The sequence below is a fragment of the Schistocerca gregaria genome, chromosome 3, assembly GCF_023897955.1.
Source record: "Schistocerca gregaria isolate iqSchGreg1 chromosome 3, iqSchGreg1.2, whole genome shotgun sequence".
In the NCBI taxonomy this organism is placed as follows: Eukaryota; Metazoa; Arthropoda; class Insecta; order Orthoptera; family Acrididae; genus Schistocerca; species Schistocerca gregaria.
Window position 1 is genome coordinate 149563332 of NC_064922.1, and position 12337 is coordinate 149575668.

The 12337-nt window shown below is 37.2% G+C and overlaps 1 protein-coding gene across 8 annotated transcripts in view; it reads left to right on the forward strand.

Moving 5' to 3' along the window:
- The first annotated feature begins 3342 nt into the window (after nucleotides 1-3342).
- The window catches only part of LOC126353924 (zinc finger CCCH domain-containing protein 18-like), a 112308-nt gene continuing 103313 nt past the window's right edge, over nucleotides 3343-12337 (forward strand). For 4 of the 8 annotated variants that reach the window (XM_050003168.1, XM_050003172.1, XM_050003170.1 and 1 more), the window contains exon 1: nucleotides 3343-4110. The gene's annotated coding sequence lies outside the window, so the exon portion shown is untranslated. The remainder of the gene's footprint in view (nucleotides 4111-12337) is intronic. The other 4 variants (XM_050003167.1, XM_050003171.1, XM_050003169.1 and 1 more) reach the window with 1 other exon arrangement.

Genomic DNA, 12337 nt, shown 5'->3' on the forward strand with positions numbered 1-12337 from the left:
AGTTGGAACGAAAAATATGGGTACAAATAAGGTAAATATGAAGAAACGGTGGATAGCAGAAGAAATACTTCAGTTGGTCGATGAAAGAAGGAAGTACAAAAATATTAATGGAAATTCCGGAATACAGAAATACAAGTAACTGAAAAATGAAATAAATAGGAACTGCAGGGAAGCTAAGAGGAAATGGCTGCAGGAAAAATGTGAAGAAATCGAAAAAGAAATGATTGACAGAAGGACTGATTCAGCATACAGGAAAGTCAAAACAACGTTCGATGACACTAAAAACAATGGTAGTAACTTGAGGAGGGCAACGGGAATTCCACTGTTAAATGCAGAGGAGAGAGCGGATAGGTGGAAATAGTACATTGAAGGCCTCTATGATGCAGAAGATTTGTCTGGTGTGATAGAAGAAGAAACAGGAGTAGATTTAGAAGAGGTAGGTGGTCCAATATTAGAATCAGAATTTAAGAGAACTTTGGAGGGCTTGAGGTAAAATAAAACAGAAGGAATAGATAACATTCCATCAGAATTTTTAAAATTATTGGGAGAAGTGGCAACGAAACGACTATTCACATTGGTGTGTAGAATGTGTGAGTCTCACGACAAACCATCTGACTTTCGGAAAAACATCATCCACAGAATTACAAAGTCTGCAAGAACTGACAAGTGCGAGAATTATCGCACAATCAACTCAACAGCCCATCCATCCAGTTTGCTGACTAGAATAATATACAGAAGAATAGAAGAGAAAATGGATGATGTGCTGGATGACGATCGTTTTGGCTTTAAAAGAGGTAAAGACACCTGAGTGGCAATTATGACCTTGTGGCTGGTAAGGGAAGCAAGACTAAAGTTAAATCAAGACGCATTCATAGGATTTATCAACCCGGAAAAACCATTCGACAATGTAAAATGGTGCAAGATGTTGGGAATTTTTTTGTTTTAGAAAAATAGGGGCAACCTAAAGGGAGAGGCGGATAATATACGATATGTACAAGAGCCAATGGGGAACAATAAGAGTGGACAATCAAGAACGATGCTCTCGGATTAAAAAGAGTGTAAGACAGGGATGTAGTCTTTCCCCCTACTGTTCGATGCATTCATCGAAGAAGCAGTGATGGAAATAAAAGAAAGATTTCAGAGTAAAATTAAAATTCAGTGTGAAAGGATATCAATGATACGATTCAGTGATGACATTGCTATCCTGAGTGAAAGTGAAGATGAATTACATGTTATGCTGAATGGAATGAACAATCTAGTGAGTACATAGTATGGATTGAGAGTAAATCGAAGAAAGACGAAAGTAACAAGAAATAGCAGAAACGAGAATAGCGAGAAACTTAACATCAGGATTAATGGTTACAAAGTAGATGGAGTTAAGGAATTCTGCTACATAGGCAGAATAACCAATAACAGATGGAGCAAGGAGAACTTCCTAAGCGGAGTAGCACTGGCAAGGATGGCATTCCAGGCCAAGAAAAGTCTATTAATATGAAACACAGGTCTTAATTTGAGAAATAAATTTCTGAGAATGTACATCTGGAGCACAACGTTGTATGGTATTGAAATATGGACTGTAGGAAAACTGGAACAGAAGAGAATCGAAGCTTTTGAGATGTCATGCTACACACGAATGTTGAAAATTACATGGACTGATAAGGTAAGGAATAAGGAGGTTCTACACAGAATCGGAGAGGAAAGGGATTTGTGGAAGATACTGACAAGGAGAAGGAACAGGATGATACGACATCTGTTAAGACTCCAGGAAATGACTTTCGTGGTACTAGAGGCAGCTGTAGAGAGCAGAAACTGTGGGAATTGGAATACATCGCAAATAATCGAGGATGTAGGTTGCAAGTGCTACTCTGAAATGAAGAGGTTGCCACATAAGAGGAATTCGTGGCAAGCCTATCAAACCACTCAGAAGATGAAAACAAAAAGTATTAATCTCTCTTCTTTGGGCATAAGGACAGATACATGAACCCCAAATATATTCAAATCTTCTGAAGGCAATTCTCTGCCATGAAAAGCTTGAAAAGGAATTTTACCAGCGTTCGAACCAGTTTGATTTATTACATAAGTAGCTATGTTATACAGTATATTTCAGCAGAGAAATGCCTGGGCAATCCTGAGAGCATTGAACGAGCCGCTTCAACCAACGTACGCATTTCCCTCTCAGCTCTTACATTTTGCTGTGATGTGTACACAGTACTTCTTTGATGAGTTATGTCATTTTCACTCACAAATGTACTTTAGTCAGTATTCATAAACTCCAGTCCGTTATGGCTCCTTAGAAATTTAATTTTTCAAACCAGTTTCTCCCTCGGCTTTTGCAATAAAGTTCCTGATCAAATCTTTAATTCTAAACTTTTTTTCTCATAAAGAATGCTTGTCACTCTTCAAAAGCAAAAAATATCTCCCTCCTCCTAGCGAATGCGACTTAATCGGTCCACAGACTGCGTGAAGCAGTTGAGGTGAGGCATTAGCTCTTTATGAACTCATGGGTGAATGGCGCCAAACACACTTCACAAAGACAACGCCGTCAACAGAGTTCACTCCTTTACATAAAAAGATCTCTCTCACAAATATAATGTTCTGATGGGAGAAGTTTTTATGCAAAGCACTCAACTTTTCAACATGTTGAGACAAATTTACAGGACCACTATGAATGTTGACAAAGGAAATGTAACTATTGTCATTACTGTCAGTCGCAGAGTAAGAGAAATCATTGGCAGTTCTGATTGTGTTCCATTTAGAGAAAACAACATACGATACATTTTATTGACACAAGTGGATAGTGCATGAACTTCACTTTTAAGGGTCAAGAATTCACATACCTTTGTCCAACGCAGTTCCTGACGAAAGCAAACTGAATTTCAGTTCGAGCGTAAAAAGCACCCCACCGTTTTCATAAATTTAACCCTGTTCCACATTACTATGCGCAACCAGATCAGGAAGTTTACTGTCATCCACAGAAACTGTCATTGAGTCTTGCACACTGTTCAGTCTCGTGAATAATTTGCTCTAATTGGACATATGCTCGCTAGCACCTGTATCCCTGAAACGATTATCTTCTAGGTCAACTTCTTGACTCCAACGCGTTAAGTTACTTACATCCGGAGCCTTTTTGCCTTCCTTCAATAGCCTGCATTCTGACTTCAAATGACCTCTTTTCTTACTATAATCGCAGCTTTTCATTTCTATCTTCGCTTTGTTTTTGCAGTCCTTTGCAAAATGGCACTCCTTAACAGAAACATAATCGGGTGCAGTAAATGAAGCTCTATTATAAATTTGGTTGTACAGAGTTTATTATATGTAACAGTTTACACTCAATGGCAGACGACAATAACGCACACGAAGGATAAATAACAAAAAGCAGTAGCTTCTGAAAAACGAAAATTAATTCAAACGGAAAGAACATTGAACCACAAACAGAAAGTTGCATTCTTCTTTTTAGATCTTGCATTTTCAAGCATTATTCTCAGGAATTTGTAAATAGGATTATGTTTTCGACACGAATCCAGATAATTCAAAGATATTGTTTAGGCTTCGCCGGGTTTGAACTGTTGTGAAATCTTTTGTTTATTACACGCTGCGTTGTATTGTGGGTACAAGTGATCGACCAATGGATTAGCTTGTAAGGGAAGCCAATGTCTCATGGTTTTGCTGGACTCTTAAGATGCTAACATAAATTGAGACTGGCTTCTCTTTTCTAATTGTTTTGAAGTTGAGAAAATACACAAGATTATTTTGATTGTGTCTACGTGTTGTAGGACAAGGTAAGGTCAGTTAAAAGTTCACAACTTGAACGTAGAAGGAAAGTGCACTCACGCCGGGGTGTTTTTTTAGACGAGTGAAAAAAAGAGGTCATGTTTTATAATGTAATAGTATTATTTTCAGAAATGTGAAGACTACAGTTTTGTTAATTTTGTGTTGTGTTGAAAGTTTACTCGTAACTTCGACAAGTGTAGTAATCGGTACAACGAAAGTTGCGAAAATGGTAAACTACGAAGACAGTAGGAAACTTTATAGTGTTTCCTCATTTTCATTGTGGAATGCTGGTAATCGCAGTGTACCAGCTCAGTATGGAGCGTTTGCTTCTGTAAAAAGGTAAGAGCGCGTTCAAGTGATAACACCTCAGAAGACGTCATCAGAAATCACCCATTAACCTCAGCCGTGTGTATGGTTTTGCTTATATATGTTAACTGGTTTGGGTTACAGGTTGTGTTATGTACCGTTAATTGGTTCAGTGCAGTTTCCTTGGCCATATAGACCTGTGACTCTGCTATTCTATACACAAGTTTACTTTGTTCAGATATTTACTCAAATATGAGATAGACTTAAGCAGTAATGTACAAAGTTTACAGTTAATCTACTCTTAAAGATATTGCATTTGCTACTTGTTTATTTCCCTACATTACACAGTGTGTCAGAAATCATGTTTTATCATTGAGTAATAATACTAGTTTGTATTTATATTTGGGCTAATACATTGAATTAGTCCAGTATAAAGTGTTTGGGTATGACTGTTTTGAGTCAGATGTAAATAAATTAGCTATTTGCAGCTGAATCTCAAAGTGTCTGAAGAATTAACAACAGATCTATTGCTCAAGCTAGCTGTTTTTGTTCAGCCTGTGTTGTCTAATTTAGAAAATGTAGTTTGTCAGAATTTCTACTTTTATAGGATGGCTATTGAGACTCAAATTTAACAGTTTTTCTGTTTAAATACTGTGCTAAAAGTTTAGAAAAACTGGTGCTTTTGTGTAAAGATGTAATATTACTTTTAAGCCTTTCAAATTTTGTTGTTTGTTGTGCTGTGCTCGTTGTAAAGCTATTGCTAGTTGAATGTGGGTGCCTGTATCTGTTGATACTTTGGTAGAAGGTGTTTGGTACTTGAAAGGAACATATTCAGTGAATGGTCTGTCAAAAGGCAGGTATTACGTAAGTGAAGTGTGTTCAGTTGCTTGTTCTTCGTTCCTGCTTCACATTATTGATTTTGTTCTAAATTTTGATGGATGCATAGTGTGCTTTACTTTCTATTACATCAAGTTTTCTACCATTTTTCTCCCTTCTGTTTCTTGGATGCTGTAAATGAAGAAACATTGTTCCAAGTGAACTGTTGATGGAAAAAAGTAATTGTGCTCCCACTGTTCACTTGAAATGACTAATTGTAGTCTGTATTGCTGCTGATTAAAATACTTTGGTCAACCAAATAGCTGTAGATTTTACTGCATGACAAAAACAGTTACTTCTCTTAAAATGGGATCTGCTTTATCACCAAAGTTCTTTTAATGCACCAAACATTTTGTTTTTAGGGATGGAAGAGTGAAATGAGAAAAGTAAAACAAGTGAAAATAATGCTTCTGGTTAGTTTTAAAGTCATTTCTTATAGAGATTCTTGGCATAAGTGGAATGCCTGTTTAATTAATATCATTATTACTGAAAGGATTTCCAGTTTCTAAGTATTCTGCTTTCTTCAGAATATATTTCAATAATTATTGTCATTTGTACTGTATAATGGTTTACAAGTAGGCTATTTATTTACCAATAAAAATCTAAAGGGACCTGTCTTTCTGAAAATGCACTGAAATTATGCAGACAAGGGTGAAGCTGTATGTGAGTAATTAGAAGTAATTAAGAAAAATCCGCCTCGATTGCACAAACTACCTGTGCAGTTGAGGCTGATTTTCTCATAATTATTTCAATACTTACGATTGCTGACTCACTGCAACGCTGAAAGTTCTTGAGTAATTAGACCTCCATCAACAAGTGAATTCGATGTTGTAAATGTTACCTACTTCACTGAGAGAGAGAGAGAGAGAGAGAGATCTCATTTTTGGTAAACACGCCAAAATTGCAATTACGATTAAATTATATTTGATAACAGTCCAGTTTGAAAATATTGTTATTTCTGCAATTAGTAAACTGTTTGTATCACTAGAGATAATATTAAATTTCTGTGATCTGTGTCTTTAATTTTTGTACATTGATCTAGACATCTTGTTCTGTAGGTCCCATTGTGAAAAAAAATATTTTAAGGACTTGGAAAGCTCGAAGAAATAAATTAACAGCTAGAAGTAGCTAATATAATTACTATTATACTACATTTCAGCTCATGTTTTTATAAATTACTCTCTAGCACTCACCATTCCACTTATGCAACTTACCTCACTCCCAAAGCTCTGCTCATATGTACAAACCAGGCAACAAAGCGAGCTCATGGAGGCCGAGAATATATAACACAGTTCTGTTCATATAATAGGCCTGCAAGCAATGCCACAGATTATGCTGTCACCACAATGTAGATTCTGCCTTTGGGACAAGATCAGTATTATTATTTCAACACAGGTGGAGCGAAAGTACTGTATGCACCAGTAAAAGAAATTCCAGTAAGTAGCAAGACCAGATAATGAAGAAATGGCTCAGTGCAAAACAGAAATGTCACTTGACAGCATAAGTGAATGTAAAGAAAAAGCCATCCACAAAATAAGATTAAGTTGTATGTTAGTGAGATGAAGATATATTTAACTGATTGCTGTGTTCTGGGTAGCACTTAACTGATCTTCCATTGGCTTTTTTCAGCATGACATGGAAATATATTGCCAACATTTGCTCTACATTGCAAACAAGTATGTGGACAGCACCTTCTAAAATTAATATGTGTGAAGGCTGATTTAAACACAGCATTGGTTAATTAATCATGGCTGTATAGGAGTTCGTATGCCTCGTCTTTTTCCAACCTGAGAACTCATTAAGAGATGACTTATTGAAAAGAGCCCAAAACTATCATTACTAATATTAGATTCACTGTATGTGGTTGATCATTAATGATATTTTCATTCACTTAGCAGAGTATTACTCTTTGGACCACTGTCTCATTTCATAGTATCCCACACTCATTTATCTTTGGTTACTGAATTGTTGGTATATGACAGTTTGTGTAATTGATGCTATTTGATTTGATGTTCTGTGTACGCCAGTAATTTGTACACTTCAGATAAACCAGTGTCATTATTTTCACCGTCTATTATGTTGCTATGAAACAAACATTTAATTATCTAGGGTTATAATATCCAGACTATCAACAATAGTTACTTTGAATTCTACATGTCTCAAAACTTACAAATTGTATCACTGTACCCATAATGCTCTATTTGCTTTTGCGCATCATTGGCCTAATCCAACAGTGAAAATACAGATTTGTGCAACATGGGCTGGGAATTAAATATTTTTGTAGAAAATGTTCAGCCTATGTGACAACTTTTTTTTTTCTCCATGAGCCCTTGTATTAGTCCTATAGCAGTAATTTTGCATATGTCCAGTATGGCAGGCAAGCAGTCTACTACTTCCTTTTAAGTTGAGTAAATAATATCTAGAGGTATGCATTAATAATTTCATGTCTTATTCACTTCATCAAAAATTATGTGCATGTACAGAAGATCATTATGTACTTAGATCAATGTGAAGCACAGTATCAAAATATCTACATCTATACTCTGCAAACCACTGTGAGGTGTATGGAAGATTGTACATACCATTGTACCGGTCATTGAGGTTTCTTACTGTCCCATTCATGTATGTAGCACGGAAAAAATGATTGTCACTAAAGGGTAATTCTGTAGTAGCATGGGCCGGCCGAAGTGGCCATGCGGTTCGAGGCACTGCATTCTGGAATAGCAAGACCGCTACTGTTGCAGGTTCGAATCCTGCCTTGAGCATGGATGTGTGTGATGTCCTTAGGTTAGTTAGGTTTAACTAGTTCTAAGTTCTAGGGGACTAATGACCTCAGAAGTTGAGTCCCATAGTGCTCAGAGCCATTTGAACCATTTTTGTAGTAGCATGGTGAATTTTTGAAATAACTGAAATTAAGTGCTGATTCCTTTGTAGTCCCTATGCGTTTCTGTCTAGTGCTTATAACTTTGGTTGGTACAATGGAAAATAGATTTTTTTGTTAATTGTTGAGCTCAGATGGTAAAAATATCCAAGATGGCAATTGGGAGAAGGATGACTTTCCTTTTTACCCAATGTGATTCTAAATTGTGCTGTACCTGCCATCCACAGTATTATTAATTTTCTGTAATAAGATCCAAAGACTGAATAGTCTTACGAATGTTTGGTGTCTGTTCTTTTGGACATGCCCGAAAGAACAGACACCATGCAGTCATACAATTGGTACGCCTAGCTGGGCAATGGGTCCACCTTATTCACTGCAGATGAACAATACATTTGATCTCATGTGGGAATCTCAGAGTAGCGAACAGGAGTAAAATGGACAGTGATTAAGGATAGGTGGCACTCGGTGAGAATGTTGATTGGCCGTGATGCAAGCGGAGATGGTCTGCGCAGTTGCGATAACACTGTGTTCCGGGTGTTGCAGTGGTTAACACACCTGCATACTAAGCAGATCTTCGGTTCAAATCCCACCGCTGCTGATTTCGCATAAAGTGTCACTGCAGCTGATAGCAGTGATCACCTTCAATATACGTAGATGGAATAATCATATGTACATATTGTTCAAAGCTGTTCAAGTAGTTGTGTATTCTGCCTAAGTCTCTTCATATGGTACTCCAGTGTGTTCTGTAATTCAGCACAGTTTGATAAGTTTAGTAACATGGGGAAAAAATGAACATTTGCATAACTAAAGCAATCGGCTCAAGAGAGTGTGCAGTGTGCTGCTAAAATCATCATTTGTCATCTACTCAATAATGTATCTCTTTCAGTGCGGCTAGACATATTTTTAATCTGTGCTGGTCCGTACGGAACAGTTGTTCATTCTGTGAAAATGTCATAATAAGTTTACGGTGTTTCTGAATTTTACACTTGATGCATAGAAATATGGAAACACCACAATCGCAACACATTGTCAGGTCTGATATTATTAGGAAAACTGTTGGTATCCAAAACCGCTGCCAGAGGATAGAGGTTGATACCGATCACGCACCCTTCTCTCTAAAGTAGACCACAAAGGCTCGTTAATATTGAGACCTAGTGACAGTGGCGGCCAGGGGAGAACCAACAGCTTATCCTCGTGATCACAAAATCAGTCCTGGATAGTGTGAACTGGGGCACTACTGTTTAGGAACATAGTGTCACTATTGTCATTGTAGCAGGGGATGAGCCTGATGACAAAATGGTCAAATTATCACAAAACACCCTCCATGTTTCACTCTTGGGGTGTAAACTCAGCCAGAAGTTGGAAACTGTGTGAATCTTAGACTTGTCTGGTTAAATGATTTTCTCCCATCATTCCTAGACCAAGTTTTATGGCTTCGTCATCATGTTTTCCTGTTATGGCTATTTGCAGTACTGATGTTGTTTTAGAGTTCCAGCCCGCCTTGAAATTTCTCTACTTATGGGGTTGCCCCCTCCCCCCCAAGTGACAGTCTATCACTATCACTTGACACACACATTCATCCACGTTGTGACGTAGCAGATGATGTTTCTTGCTGTCCTTCTATGCAATATAAATCTTGGATAAGAGTTCTGTAGAAACACTGTAGATGCTAGGACTGTGAAAGCACCCACATATGAGCACCAACAATATGCCCACATTCAAATTCACTGAGCTCCAATGTATTGTGCTCACCACTGACCATGAGCAACACGTGAGGACAGTACACAGGTGTTATTCGTGATCAAAAACAATAGCATCAGTACAGATTTTGCTAGCATCTGCATTTATATTCAAGCATGCAGTCCCCACTGTTTTTCCACATTTTTGTCCAGCCCTGTCTGTACAAGTAATGTGTGTGGTAGGTTTTTGAATCTGTACTATGACCTTTCTTGGAAACTGGAATGACTGATTTCTTAAATGGGGTGCTTTTCCACTGAAATTATTCCAAGCAGTATCTGTTCTTGACGAACCACTGCTTTGAGTTCGAATTTTGATGCTTAAGGAGCATGGTAACTAGTAAAAATCATATGATTGTTGCATACGGATATTGAAGCTGTAATTGTGAAGATAATTAGTCAATCATTTTCAGACTGTTAGTGACACTTTTCTGTACTAATGCAGGATATGTGCTGATTTAAATGTACTAGCTTTTCTACCAGCACAAGAAATGCAATCTTCAGAAAGTAATAATGTTTTGAACCTGCAAATTTAAACGTGTGAGTAGATGAGTTGGAGAGTAAAGCCAGTCTCAGATAAGGTAATGAATTTTACTCACTCCTGATGAACTTCAACTCAGAAAAAGTCTCAACAGCTAGGCCTTCGTAGCTACCATCTGTGTATTAAAAAAAAAAAAGTATTTCAAACAAGAGAACATGATTGGCATTGTTCATTAGAAGGAAATTATGTTCTGCAAACAAATTTTTAGAACTAAAAGTGCCAACATAGAAAATTTTGATGTTGATAAAATAAGGGGTTGCAAAATGAGAGGCCTATCTATGATAACAGACAGAATTAAAGAACAAATTCATTAGTATGAATGCATTTATCCAGGTGTTAAAAAGGCATGAAGATTTGTAAGTGAAATTTGAACACAGGAGAATATGTAGATTTTTTGTTTACTAAACGAAAGTAATCTGACTTACATTCATTTATTCATCCGTCCAAATTACTTCACAGTTAAGGATCAGATTTCAGTGTCCAACGAGCACAATAACTTATGCAAACAACCGTGTTACCATCGACATGGTTGCTGATAGTTCATAAGCCCACCCGCTAATGGCAGCATGGTGATTTGACAACATATTTTGCTTGTCGATCGTAGAGCTGACGGTTTTCAAGTGAATTAAATTCGCATCATGTTTGTTATGAGCAAGTGAAGAGTTATGTTACATGATCAAGGTTAAAACAAGTCAAGATATTAACAGCTGTTAGAAACTGTATATCTGTTGGCTGTATAAGAAGTTCATTGTTGTTTAACTACTCTGCACTGTTTGTGCTTACACATGCAATGAATGAACGTAGTACACATGCAATGAATGAACGTAGTAAAAGTCACAGGAAATCTACATACTTAAGAAATAAATATATTGCTTCCCCGGAAAATTTAGTTGAGGAAACTGATAAATTATGGACAGAATTGCTGGCCATTACTTAAACTGGAGGAGGTGAAATGTGAAATACTGCTGACAGGTACATTTAAAGGTAAAAGTAACACACTATCCTAGCTTTCAGAACTAACTGTTTCTTCGTGGGGTAGGAGAGAGGGACATACTGGGAAAGGTTAACAAATATGGGTCACTCACACCCCAGCATATGAGAGACACACCTGTAGAGAGAAAAGGGTAATGCCACTTTTACTTGTATATGTGTCTTATCAGTCTGTTCTCAAGTCGGAAACTACTTTTCATTTGGTCAAGGACTGTTAATCTTTTTCAGACACCATTGAATGTTGTTGAATGGTTTGCAGGCATCTGCATTTGCAATGCCAGCTGCTTAAATCACAATATCAAAGGATAGACTGCTACTCACCACATAGAGGAAATGTTGAGTTGCAGACACACACAATGAAAAATACTGTTAAAATATTAAGCCTTCTGATAGTGTCCTTGTTCTGAAATAGAAAACTATCACACACTTTGCACTTGTGCTCCGGCACCCAGGGATAGCCACTTGCACGTGTGTGTGTGTGTGTGTGTGTGTGTGTGTGTGTCTATTTCAGGACTTTGTTCGAAGCTTAATATTTTGGCAGTCTATTTCATTGCGCATGTATTTGACTCGTTGCCTTCTTTGTGTGGTGAGTTAACAGCCTGTCCTTTCCATATTGTTATTCCATCCAGGAATGTTCATTGTTTGATTTTGCCTAATTGCATAAACCAATTAGTGTAAGTGATCCCAGCGATAATAATCCAATGGACTGAGATTAAGAGAACCTGCAGGCCCTGGAATCATTCCTCCATACCCTACACTGAAACATACAGTGAATTTGGAACAATGCAGTTGAAATGTGCTGGAGCCCATAATGCATAAACAGTAAGCTTTTTACTATTTCTCAAGGCATATGTTATAACAAATTTGGGAAAATTTTTAAATTAGATGTGATGTTTTTTCCGTAGTGAAGAGCTTCCCGAGGATATAAGATTCTGAAAAGTGTCCTTATAGATAGCACCTGCAAAATGAATGGACCTACTAGACAATTACTTAAAATTTCAGTCCACACATTAAAGTATTTCTTGATTGCTAGCCTACATTTTACAATAAGGTTTTTCATAATTCCAAAAATTTTGGCTATGGAAATGTTCTATACCATCTTCTCCAAATGCTGCCTCATCTATAAACGAGATATTATCATCTGTATTACTAAGCAGACTATTCTGGAATCTGGTACCAGCTGCAACAGCTTCCAGGGGTATTTATAAGAAATTGAAGGTGCTGTCACAGTCTACT